This window comes from Nycticebus coucang, unplaced genomic scaffold (genome assembly GCF_027406575.1).
Source record: "Nycticebus coucang isolate mNycCou1 unplaced genomic scaffold, mNycCou1.pri scaffold_46, whole genome shotgun sequence".
NCBI lineage: Eukaryota > Metazoa > Chordata > Mammalia > Primates > Lorisidae > Nycticebus > Nycticebus coucang.
Genome location: NW_026515579.1, coordinates 1,119,469 through 1,131,036, shown reverse-complemented (window position 1 = coordinate 1,131,036; position 11,568 = coordinate 1,119,469). Strand labels below are relative to the sequence as shown.

At 36.6% G+C, this 11,568-nt stretch overlaps 1 pseudogene; it reads right to left on the bottom strand.

Annotated features, from left to right (window-relative positions):
• Positions 1-6,766: 6,766 nt before the first annotated feature.
• Positions 6,767-8,720, bottom strand: LOC128579352 (poly(A) polymerase alpha-like; annotated as a pseudogene).
• Between the last annotated feature and the right edge of the window lie 2,848 nt (positions 8,721-11,568).

Below are 11,568 nucleotides of genomic sequence, written 5' to 3'. Positions count from 1 at the left end.
TTAATAGCTGAATAGTATTCCATGGTATACATATACCACAGCTTGTTAATCCATTCCTGGGTTGGTGGGCATTTAGGCTGTTTCCACATTTTGGCGATTGTAAATTGAGCTGCAATAAATAGTCTAGTACAAGTGTCCTTATGATAAAAGGATTTTTTTCCTTCTGGGTAGATGCCCAGTAATGGGATTGCAGGATCGAATGGGAGGTCTAGCTTGAGTGCTGTGAGTTTTCTCCATACTTCCTTCCAGAGAGGTTGTACTAGTTTGCAGTCCCACCAGCAGTGTAAAAGTGTTCCCTTCTCTCCACATCCACGCCAGCATCTGCAGTTTTGAGATTTTGTGATGTGGGCCATTCTCACTGGGGTTAGATGATATCTCAGGGTTGTTTTGATTTGCATTTCTCTAATATATAGAGATGATGAACATTTTTTCATGTGTTTGTTAGCCATTCGTCTGTCATCTTTAGAGAAAGTTCTATTCATGTCTCTTGCCCATTGATATATGGGATTGTTGGCTTTTTTCATGTGGATTAATTTGAGTTCTCTATAGATCCTAGTTGTCAATACATGGGAATTTTTATTTTTTCTTTAATATCTTTTAGATATGTTTTTAGATATGACATTGTTTTTAGAAGTAGCTGTTACTGTGTCCCTTCATTTTTTAAATCCATTATTGATCAATTTATGCTATTTGTATATTTCTGAGCTTTTTAAAAGGAGGACATAATGTTTTCAATAATTCATTTCATCTAAGTTTATAAAGATAGTGTTATCAATATGTCATGTCTGTCATATATCCTTTATCTTTGTCATGGGGTTTTAAAATTCCTCCTATATTTGTGTATGTCCACTTTTGTGTTCATCATAATTTCTTGCAACTTGTTTCTTTTTGTCTTGAATAAGACTTGCGAAATTTTGAATTTCAAAGAAAAGGCCTCTTCTTTAATTAGTTTAATCGTTATCTACTAATTACTTATCTCTGCACTGAGTTTACCTTGAAGTAACAATTCTGCCCTTTTTGATTCTAAATGATCACATTATCAGACTATTTGGGGACTTATTTTGGCGAAGGTGAGGAGGAACAAAGTTTTCTCTTTCTCTGTTCACAGTTTAATGATTTTCCCTTTCTGTTTTCAGAAGGTTCATCTTCAGTCTAAGTCAGTCTTTTGTTTTTAGACTCTTACTGAACACTCCAGTAAGCGGCCAACACAATGCACAGTGTTAATTCATCAGCTCCACTACGTAGATCGTTGGTTTCCAAGAACATGACAAGCTTGTAAATTTAACCATATGTATATTTATAGATCATCCACAATAGCTCTTAGAGGGCCATCTTTAAATGGTGAGTCTTCAGCGATCTTGATACACATCATTTTGCCTTTTACATTATTTCATAGTGATACTTAATTCTTTATATCACATTTGTAACTTAATTATTTGTCAGCTTATGTAGCAAATCCCCTAGTTATGTGAAACTCCAGAGGCATTATTTATTTTATTTTATTTATTTATTTATTTATTTTTGTAGTTTTGGCCAGGGCTGGGTTTGAACCCACCACCTCCAGTATATGGGTCTGGTGCCCTACTCCTTGAGCCACAGGCGCCAGGGGTATTATTGTTAAGCTAAGCTCGACTTCATATTCTTTGTGGTTCTCTTGGCTCTTCATTCCTTCATCTGCTGCCTTTCTCCCGTGTCTCCTAGTGACACAGCTGCATCAGTTGAAGGGGTCGCAAATGGTCACGAACACGATAATTGGTCTAGACCAGTGATTTTCAACTGATGTGCCATGAATATTTATAAATATCATTAATTAAATTACTTTCTAATGAAGTTCAAAGGGCAGTAAGTATATTTTATTTTACTTTTTTTTTGAACAACGTAATTTAAGTGTGTCACAGAAGTTTAACTACAGGTTCAACTGTGCTGTGAGATAAAAAGGTTGAAAACCATTGGTCTATGCCAATCTTGATTGTATCATTCTAGGAGTGGGTCAACTTCTGAGACCTAGTAGTGAGGCTGAGAGGTGGGGGTGCTTCTATTGGGAAGGACATGGGAAAAGAGGAGTATGAAGAGGAGACTGTAGAGTCTGCCATTGCCATCAGATGCATTATTTGATAAAATTAAATCAAAACCCATAAAATACCAAAGTGCACTTTATTGTTGCTTCCAGAAGGGTAACATTATTTACCAGTATTTTTTTATTATTGTATCAATATTTCTTTTATCATCATCTTCATTTAATAACGGAGATCTTAAAAATTGTTTAAAGTGAACTCTTCCTTTTAAAATATTTGGTATTTCTTTACTTTGCCACTCTTATACGAGGTCTGACAATAAAATTTGTGAACTCATCTAAGAAAAAGGGTTTATGACTAAGGTTATCTTCGAGTCAGCTGGTGATTGTAGTGATATTCAGTAACAAAGGATGTAGCACTTTTTCTAAGATGAGTTCACAAATTTAATTGTGAGAACTTGTACAATAGCTCTGATGGCCATTCCAGAAAAAAAGAGTTTCAGAATTTCTTTGAGGTGTGAACTATGCTGGCAATAGGCACAGCTCCCCTAGGGGATTACCCCAAAGGTGACTACAGTGATATGTAGCAGTTGGGTGAATAGCACTTTTTGTAGGATGAGTTCATGAATTTAATTGTCTGACCTTGCATGTAACTCTGCATAGATATAATAATTTTAATGCCACTGGCGACTGTCTCTCGTTCAAAGCACCTATTCATTTACACATGATCTGAAACTACACTTTATATTCTTATAGCCTGCTTGTCTTAACACTGATGAACAAATATTCCATTTTCCCTTGCCAATTCTTAAGTACCATCATTGTCCATTCTTCATGAATTGGCTTAATCTTTGATATTAAGAGAACAGTTGCCAATGAGGCTCTCAAATTGATCAAGGAAGAATTCATTATATTTACTGCAGGGTCTATTATTTCTTTAATGGAAAACATTTTGTCAGCTAGCATATTTAGGCTAAAATATAGTCAGTTTTGTGGAAGTTTTGGCTGCAATATTATTTATGAATACAGATTTAGGAAAGTCTTTTCTGGTCTTTTTTCTTCTACAAATTCTGCATTGCTCAAACCTTGAGGATAAGTGATTCGGCAGCAGAGTCTCTGCTTCAAGATGTTCTTACCTGGCTCAGAAAGTTTTCTGCCTAAATTAGTTAAGTCTACTGTCTATTTTTCAGTTCTATTGGATTTACTGGTTTCTCTTTGTGACCCCAGTATTAGGCTTATTATTGTTTTTCAAGTTTCTTTTTCATGTTTCTCTGCTTAACTTGTGACTTTGGTAACATTTGCTCAAATTAGATACTAGGATGCACTCTTCATATGCCTGCTTAGTTTCCAGTTTCCTTGTATCCCTTATTCTTAGCTTTACAAGGCTGCAGCTACCTTGCGAGTTGGCTTTAGGCCACTTGTCTCAGGCCAGCTTGTTCTATACATACACTGTTTTCTTACAAGCCCAGGAGTACATCTGCTGTATAAATCCCCTACATCTCCATAACCAACTGCATTTCATCGTCCCATTGATTGGAATTTACTGAATTCACTGCATAGACCTGACATCTTAGAGCTGTGGTTCTCAACCGCAGCTATAAGTTAGAATTGGGAGGGAAAGTTGAAAAAAAAAATCAGTGTATTCATTGTAAGTATTTTTAAAATTTCAAATATTGAGGGGGTATAAATGGTTTTGTTACATGGATATCAGTCAGAATATCAGTGTGTCCATCTCCCACCTACAGAGTTCATTGTACTTATTGCCTTCTTTATTTCCAATTATTCTTTCCTCCTTCTTTATTTCCAATGATGTTTGCATCTCTCTGTGCCTGTGTTGTACCCATCAGTTACCTCACAATTATTAGAGAGTACATGTGGTGTTTGCTTTCCAGTTTCAATACACTTTGCCTAGGGTAATGGTTTTTAGTTCCATTCAAGTTGCTGCTGAACACATCATTTCATTCCTTTTTATGGGTAATTAGCACTCATGGAATATGTATAACACCTTTTAAATCCATTCATTTATTGAAGGGCACGTAAACTGATTTCACAACTTTGTGACTGTGAATTTTGCTGCAATAAACATTCAAGTAGAGGTATCTTTTTGAGAAAGTGACTTCTTTTCCTGTGGGCAGATACCAGCAGTGGGATTATGGGATAAAATTCTAGGTCTGTATTCATTTTCTTTGAGAAATTGTTTTTTTCCATAGAGATGTACTAATTTGCAGTCCTTCCTATGCTGTATAAAAATTCCTTTCTCTTCACATCCATGCCAGCATTTATTGTTTTTTAACATTCTGACAGCGTTAAGGTGGTACCTCATTGTGGTTTTAATTTGCATTTTCCTGATTATTCGTGATGTTGAACACTTCTTCGTGTTTTCTAGCCATTTGTCTAGCTTCTTTTGTGTGTGTGCCTTTTTTTATTGTGTTTTCAATGGAGAAATACATCATCTGTTTATAAAATAGCTCTTAAAAAATACAAGGAGTACAGATACTATAAAACAAAGCAAACTCCAGTCATGAGACACTACATACATCATGCAAAAGCAACAGTCTGATCTCCAGGTTATGAAAACTAGAATTAAAAACTCACTACACAAAAAAGATCCAAGTTTCCAGCCTGGCAAAACTTGGGTGCAGTTACGTGAAACGTTTAATAAACTGAATTGTTTTCCCCAAAGCGTAAACAAAATGACAAGACTAAATCTCCGCCTGGTAATTTCAATCTAACTCTGAAGCTACACAAAACACACAGACACCTTGTACACTTCACCTGTTAGTATGACCATCTTTTCTCATAGGTGGTGGGAGGAAGGGCAAGGTGACTGCGCAGAGCACAATGTCGGAAGTAGAAAGATTGTGTACTAGACATCATAAAATCATGGTGAAAAGAAAGCCTCAATTAATGCATAGCCTAAAGGGGGAAATACTACACTCCAACTTCGAAAAATTAATTTAGAAGGAGGGGGAAGAGTTTAAGTAATTGCAGTTTAACATGAAAAATGCACGTGATAGAATGGAGGACAGTGGAGGATTCATAAACACGTTCATCAGAAAAATCTGTTAGCCTTACTTTGTCCAGATTAAGAAAGAGTGCAAGTTTACCAACATTTGTTATCCCTCCTACTTTGTAAAGATAGATGTTTTGCTGCTTAGTTATGAGAAATTACCTTCTTTCAAGAAAACTTCCTAATCTTTTGATAAAATAAAAAAGGAGTAGAGAACTGATTAGATGTCAAGTGCTTGTTAGAAATGATTTTTAAAGTGCTCTCATATGTAAAATTTACTGACAAAATTGGTAAACCTTTTAAAAATAAAAATTATTTTTAAAATCCTGAAGAAAATGCCTTTTTGCCCACATGTTTAAAAATGAAAATCAATTTTACTACAGACAGTAGTTCTATGGAGTGTACAAAATTCTTCTTATTTAGAGATCAAACGGCCATACAAGATAGATATCGTGTTTCAGAGGCATTACTTTTAGTCATGCTAACGTTTCAGCCATGGGACCAAAATTAAAGTGTTCTGTGCCATGTGGTCACAGGGTCATTGGTTTTATAACATGGCTTAAAAAAATACTGCCATTTTGTTTCTTAGGAAATAAGTCCTGCCTTGTGCATACAAGAAAAAAGAAGAAAACATAGGAAGGGGAGGTGCATAAATGTTTGTTTGTTTTGAAGACAATGAAGGCAAAAGAATACAGAGCTTCCATAGCTCAAAGAAAAATATTTGCTGGCTGATCGCTGATTTGTATGCACTATAAAATAATTTTTTAAATAAAACCAATATATCGTTTCTTAATCATGACCCCATCAAAACCAAGTATTTCCTAATTATTCTTTCAATGTCAAATGTACCCTAGAGATGAAATTTCCTTTTTAAAGGTGACAGCTACCTCATAAAGACTGAACTAGATGTTCTCTTATCCTTTCTCTGAAGTATAACAGTACACCACTGCACAATGGTATCCAATTTGAAGACTGTAGGAAATTCTTCAGAAAAAATGAAAATCAATCAAGCTGAAAATCTAAAATTAGTTCTACTTTCTAATAAAAAATACATAAAAGTGCATTATCAGAATAAGTAAGTCTTATGCCGGTTTGCAAATTTTGCAAACAATGCAAACGTAAACCCAATCCAGATGTCAATTAGGGATACAAACATAGCTTGATGAGGTTTTTGTTTGTTTGCTTTTCTTTTTTATAAAGGCAGTAATTTTTTGAAATTCTTAATGCAACTGTTGCTAACACAATAATAATAGTAGTCCTGGCTTCACACACTAACCTGGACTTTCGATCAAGTGCTGATTAGATCAGTAAGGGAGGTCACCAAAAAAACCCAAATCCATTTTTCAGTCATGTCTAGTCTTGTACCCTCCATTCTCCTTTTTTAGCATTTGAAGACATCAGGTTGAGTTGGCAGATATTGTTTATGGCCCCCTGAGGTTGTTTTTACAGATTCAATCTCAGCTTTACTGAATTCTTGATAACAGGAATAGGATTTGCAGGGAGAGCAGGGATATCAGAAAGGTCTGTACTGGATGTTTTCTGAGAAGCCCACAGAGAAGCCGCTGTCTGAATAGATTCTGATTGAGTTGTATTTGTCTCTGTATCAAGTTGTTCCTTTGTTTCTGTTTTATCATGTCCACTCAAAGCAAGACTGTTAGCATCTTCGCTTGTTTCACCCTCTTCTGTTTTGGTTTTCTTGGGACTCTCTTCTTTATGAGGTGAAGATGTCCTCTTGACTCCCACTATAGGATTAGGTACTTTTGTTGCTGCATTTCCTGAAGGTCTAGGTGGTGGTGGATTTAATAGACGTGTTGAACAAACAACTCTGGAGACCATAGGCTTTGGTGGTGGAAAAATGGCTGGTTGTGTGGCAGTTTGAGGAATGCTTTTACTCGATGTACCCCCTGAGCTTTCAGTGGAATTTACTTGTGGCACAGAAACTTCATTAGCCTGTGTGTTGGTCATGGATGCTGCTATTACAGCTGTAGCAGGACCATTTCTGCCCTGAGAGCTGCCAGAACTATTCAATGGACTGTTTTTCACAGCACTAGTAGGTGAAGGCACAGACATGCTGTTATCAATGTCCATAGACAAGTCAAGGCTGTTGTCATTCAGAGCTGTCAATCTGACACCTTCTGTTGAATGCTTTTTTTTTTTTTTTTTTCTGAAGCACATGATTAGGTAGTAGTTGATGGAGTTGCTTTCTTTTTACGTGCATTGCAGCACTTTTCATATCCACCTCAAACATTTTGCTGTTTATTGCTTGCCTATAAACTGAGTCTGTGAATGACTGACTATCACAGGTGAGATCAACACTCAGGTTTTCAGAGTTTTCTGTTTTTTTAAACACTAACCCAATCACCCTCATTGTGTGAAATTCTTCCTTGTCAGGATTTTCTTTAGGTGCTGGAAATGACTGGGGATTGACATGAGCCAGTGTAATAAATTCATTTTTTTCCAAGCTTCCAACTAGGATTCGAATTTTTGACTCCACCAAGCCCACCCATTCTAGGTGTTGTTTTTCTGTTGGTGCACTTGCTAGAAGTACAATATAATGCTTGTACTTTTGAAAGAAGTTTGGAGCTTCAAAAAGTTTGGACCACTCTGCCTTACTCAGCAAAGTTTCATCTGTGATAGCAAGACCTTGTTTAAACTCAACAATGACCATCCATGTTGAAACGGATACATTGTACGTGGAGTTCTGTTGTGGGTATGCTGGTGTAATTATAGGCATAAGATGGTACCTATCACTGGGGTTTACCCTTGGGTCCCATACAGGCAAATTAAGATTGCATTCTTCAGGCTGTTTCAATAGCACTGGATTTGGCCATTCCCATTTAGAAAATACCAAGAAAAATTTATGTACAAGAGTTGATGCTATTGCATTTGGATAAGACTGGCAAGTTCTTGCTACTAGCATAGCCTAAGAAACACCACCAAGGAAACCTAATATATTGGAATAGATGTTGTGGCATTTAGCCCATAGTTCGATAGCTCACAGAGTTAACCTGAAGTTTTCAATGTTTGGTACTAGATGTAAAATTTCATTGGTTACCCTGCAACCGTTAAGACTTCTTATGCATCTTATATCTAAATTTTTAAGAAGACTATCATCTCGTAGATCCAAATCTTCTGGAACAGTCTGCAATGTTAATCTTGCAAACAAAATATCAATCTCTATCCCATCAAAACAGAGTTTGATAACTCGTACAAATGCCTCTTCCACAGCTCTTAAATCTTTTACTTCTTCCTGTAATTTCAACTTATCATAGAATGAGGTGAAAAAGTCACTTCGATCAACGTGTCTTGGTGCAACACACAATGCATCAATATCAGCACCTTTTGTATGTACTCCTAACCTGTAAGATCTAAAGTAAAAATTTTTCCTCCAACATTTTCAATTACAGACTGTGGAAGATTCTTGCTTTCACTGATTTATCAAATCCACTATTTTACCTGGTTATTTAATTTTCCCAAAATTAAAATCCTGTGCTGCAGTTCCTCTTCTTCTTCAAAAACCAAAAGGCTTCAGAGTCTCACTAAGTTTCTGTGTAAGTGTGCAGTCAGTCTCCTTGGGGGCTGCTCAGCCGATAGGAGAAGTAATGCCATAGTGCTTCTGTGGCCGCTGTGTTTGTTGTGATCCCTGTGTTGTAACAGGAAAGGGCATCGTCTCCTACCCCGGCACCGCCCAGTCACTTTCCCCCGCTACCGCCGCCGCTGCCACCCTGGGCATGATCCACTGAGGCGGGAGGGAGGCGGGCCCTGCCTCAGCCCTGGGTCCAACCCCTCCCGCACCCGCTCCCGCCGCTTTAAGCGCTTCTCCTCCTTCCCCTTTGTCCTAACATGGCGCCGGAGAGCTCCATTTGTCTGGCTTCTTTTGAAAACTTCTGTTCAGGGCAATTGCCCATTCTTAATGGGATTGTTTGTTTGTTTTCTTGCTAATTTGATTGAGTTCTTTGTAGATTCAGATATTAACCCTTTTTAAAGAAGTTCTCTGTATGATTATGATATGCTACCTCTGCTGAGAACAACTGATTCAAAGTTAAAAATGAAATAGGTTTAATCATGAAGCACAATTGGATTCCCTGTGTTGAAAGGTAGAGGAAGAACAACCCTATGGTATCTTCTTGCATTTTTCTTCTACTTTCTAACGAGTGACAGTAAATAGGAAAGGGGAGAAGAGATGGTCCTTATTTGCATTCCCTCCTTCCTCACCTGAAGCCTGGACTGGACCAGCGTGCCAACTAAAAAAGGCAAGCTCCTTAAGTACAATCCCTGAATGAGTAATATCCAGGAAGAAAATTTTAAATCTACCACTCAATATAAAAGAGCATCAATGGAGATAAATAATTTATGAGTGAGACACCAATGGATACATACCATAATTTATTTTTCTATCATGATCTTTGTTCAGACCTCTGAAAACTCCTCTTCAGAAAGAGTACATCAACTATAAGCAAGAAAGAAAAGGGAGACTTTACTACTAGACTATATATCTTTCATACTTACTATATACTTATGCATACAAGCTGATAATTGATACTGTGTTGATTCAAATCATTACAAGCTGTGAACCATGAAGAGAAATGAGTAATAAATAAAGATCCTTGCTTCTTTAAATAAAATGTCCCTGTGTCACAAGACCAGGAAATGCCTTGTATTCACAATGAGCTCAAATATGGTCTTCTCAAATTTTTACTTGTAAATACTGTGACTTCTTTAAATTAATTTATGAATACCTTTTAAAGTACTTACTTTACATATCCAGGATCAGAAGATTTAGATGGTGATTATCCACACAAACTGAACCTCTTGATACTTATTGAATAGTCTTTTTAGTATGTGTTAACAATAACAGTTCACATTTATTGAGTACTTTCTAAGGCCTCTGAGTATTGTAGACATGTTAATGTATGTAAAACTATCAATACCTAAGTATTAGAAATTAGGAAACTGAGCAGGGAGAAGAAGTTAAGTGACTTATATAAACTCACACAGTTCATAAGTTCTGGAACTGGGATTTTGACCCAGGCAATCAGAGCTTCAGAGTCTATTGTGGTATACTGCCCTGGATTTAATACCCTCATAAAAGCAATTATTATCATAAGAATATTTGGAAACAATTATTATCTTAGTACTTTCTAACTCAAAGTCTTGGTATGCGAACACCCTGCAAGAATGCCTTATGGTATATATGATTTCCTTGCATTGCAGAAGCTTTGATGATTTTCTCATAAGAGAACAGGAGATGATATTGAATAGAGAGTAATGATGTTGTAAAGGGCATGAGATTAGTTCCAATAGTCAACACTCATTAAAGAGTGAGTTAGACTTATTAACCAAAGAGGTAGGGGATCTAATTGTGAGACAACTACCCTAATGAAATAGATCTTGAAATCCAGTGAGAAAGCAGACATTAACCAAAAATTATATATATTAAATTATAATTATGATAAATGCCTTGGGGAGGGAGGCTACTAAGTGCTAGAAGAACACAGAATTAGTCATTTAGTGTAAATTGGGATGGTTGGGACAGGATGAAATCACATTTGAGCTGAAGGAAGGAGCTAGAATTAGTCCTACCCACAGAGCAAGAGCATTACAGGCCTAAGAAAACAGCGTGTATAGTTTTGAGGGAGGCAGGGAGGAGTGCAGTGTAGTCAAGAGTACTCTTGACAATGGCATATTCATTGGGTGCAGAAGGCAAATATTAGGACTTCTATTTGTATACACTTGTTTAAACCTTTAAAATGTTAATTTTGTATAGTCTTATAAGACACATACTATTGTATATTCATTCAGTGTCATTTGCATACACAGTATGTTATAAATAAATGTAATTTATTAAGAATGCACATCTCAAAGTTTTTATTGTTAAGCATTCAGGCTAAACAGTGTTTGAGGACCACTGGTGTAAGAAACTACAAAGGGAACATTGTTTATGAACTCAGGGATTGATGGGTTTGGGGAAGTGAAATAGGAAGTGATTCTGAAAGAGCCAAGAGAGGTAATTAGTGATCATCCACACAGGGTCCAGCAGGCAGGTCAGGGATTTAGGGCTTAACCACAAAGGGAGCCACCAAAGTATTTTAGCATAGGAAATACAAATTTGGGCAGCTGACAGATGACCTATGAGGACTACTATTTAAAACCATTTAGAAATAGGTTAGAGAAAACAAAAAGGTACGCTTCAAAGTGAATTCTTAATCTGCCATTATGATACTAAATTGTGTGCATTTCTTTCTTCTGCCAGAGTGAAACCCATGCAAAGCATGATTCCTCTATCTATCCCTTACCTCTTCCTTTTGTACAAACTGTTACATACCACTGCAAGTGGGCAGCAGAGTACCCAGCTCATAGTGAATGCCCAATAGGTTTGGCTTATAAATGACATGGTGATCTCAAGTTTAGCACATTCCAAACAAAATTATTTTTCCCGAAAAAACAAAACATACTTATCCACCTATATTTCCAATCTCAGTGAATGGTACACGTCTGTCTACTCAGGTCTCCTAGCTGGAGTATTTAGTTCTGATGACAGACT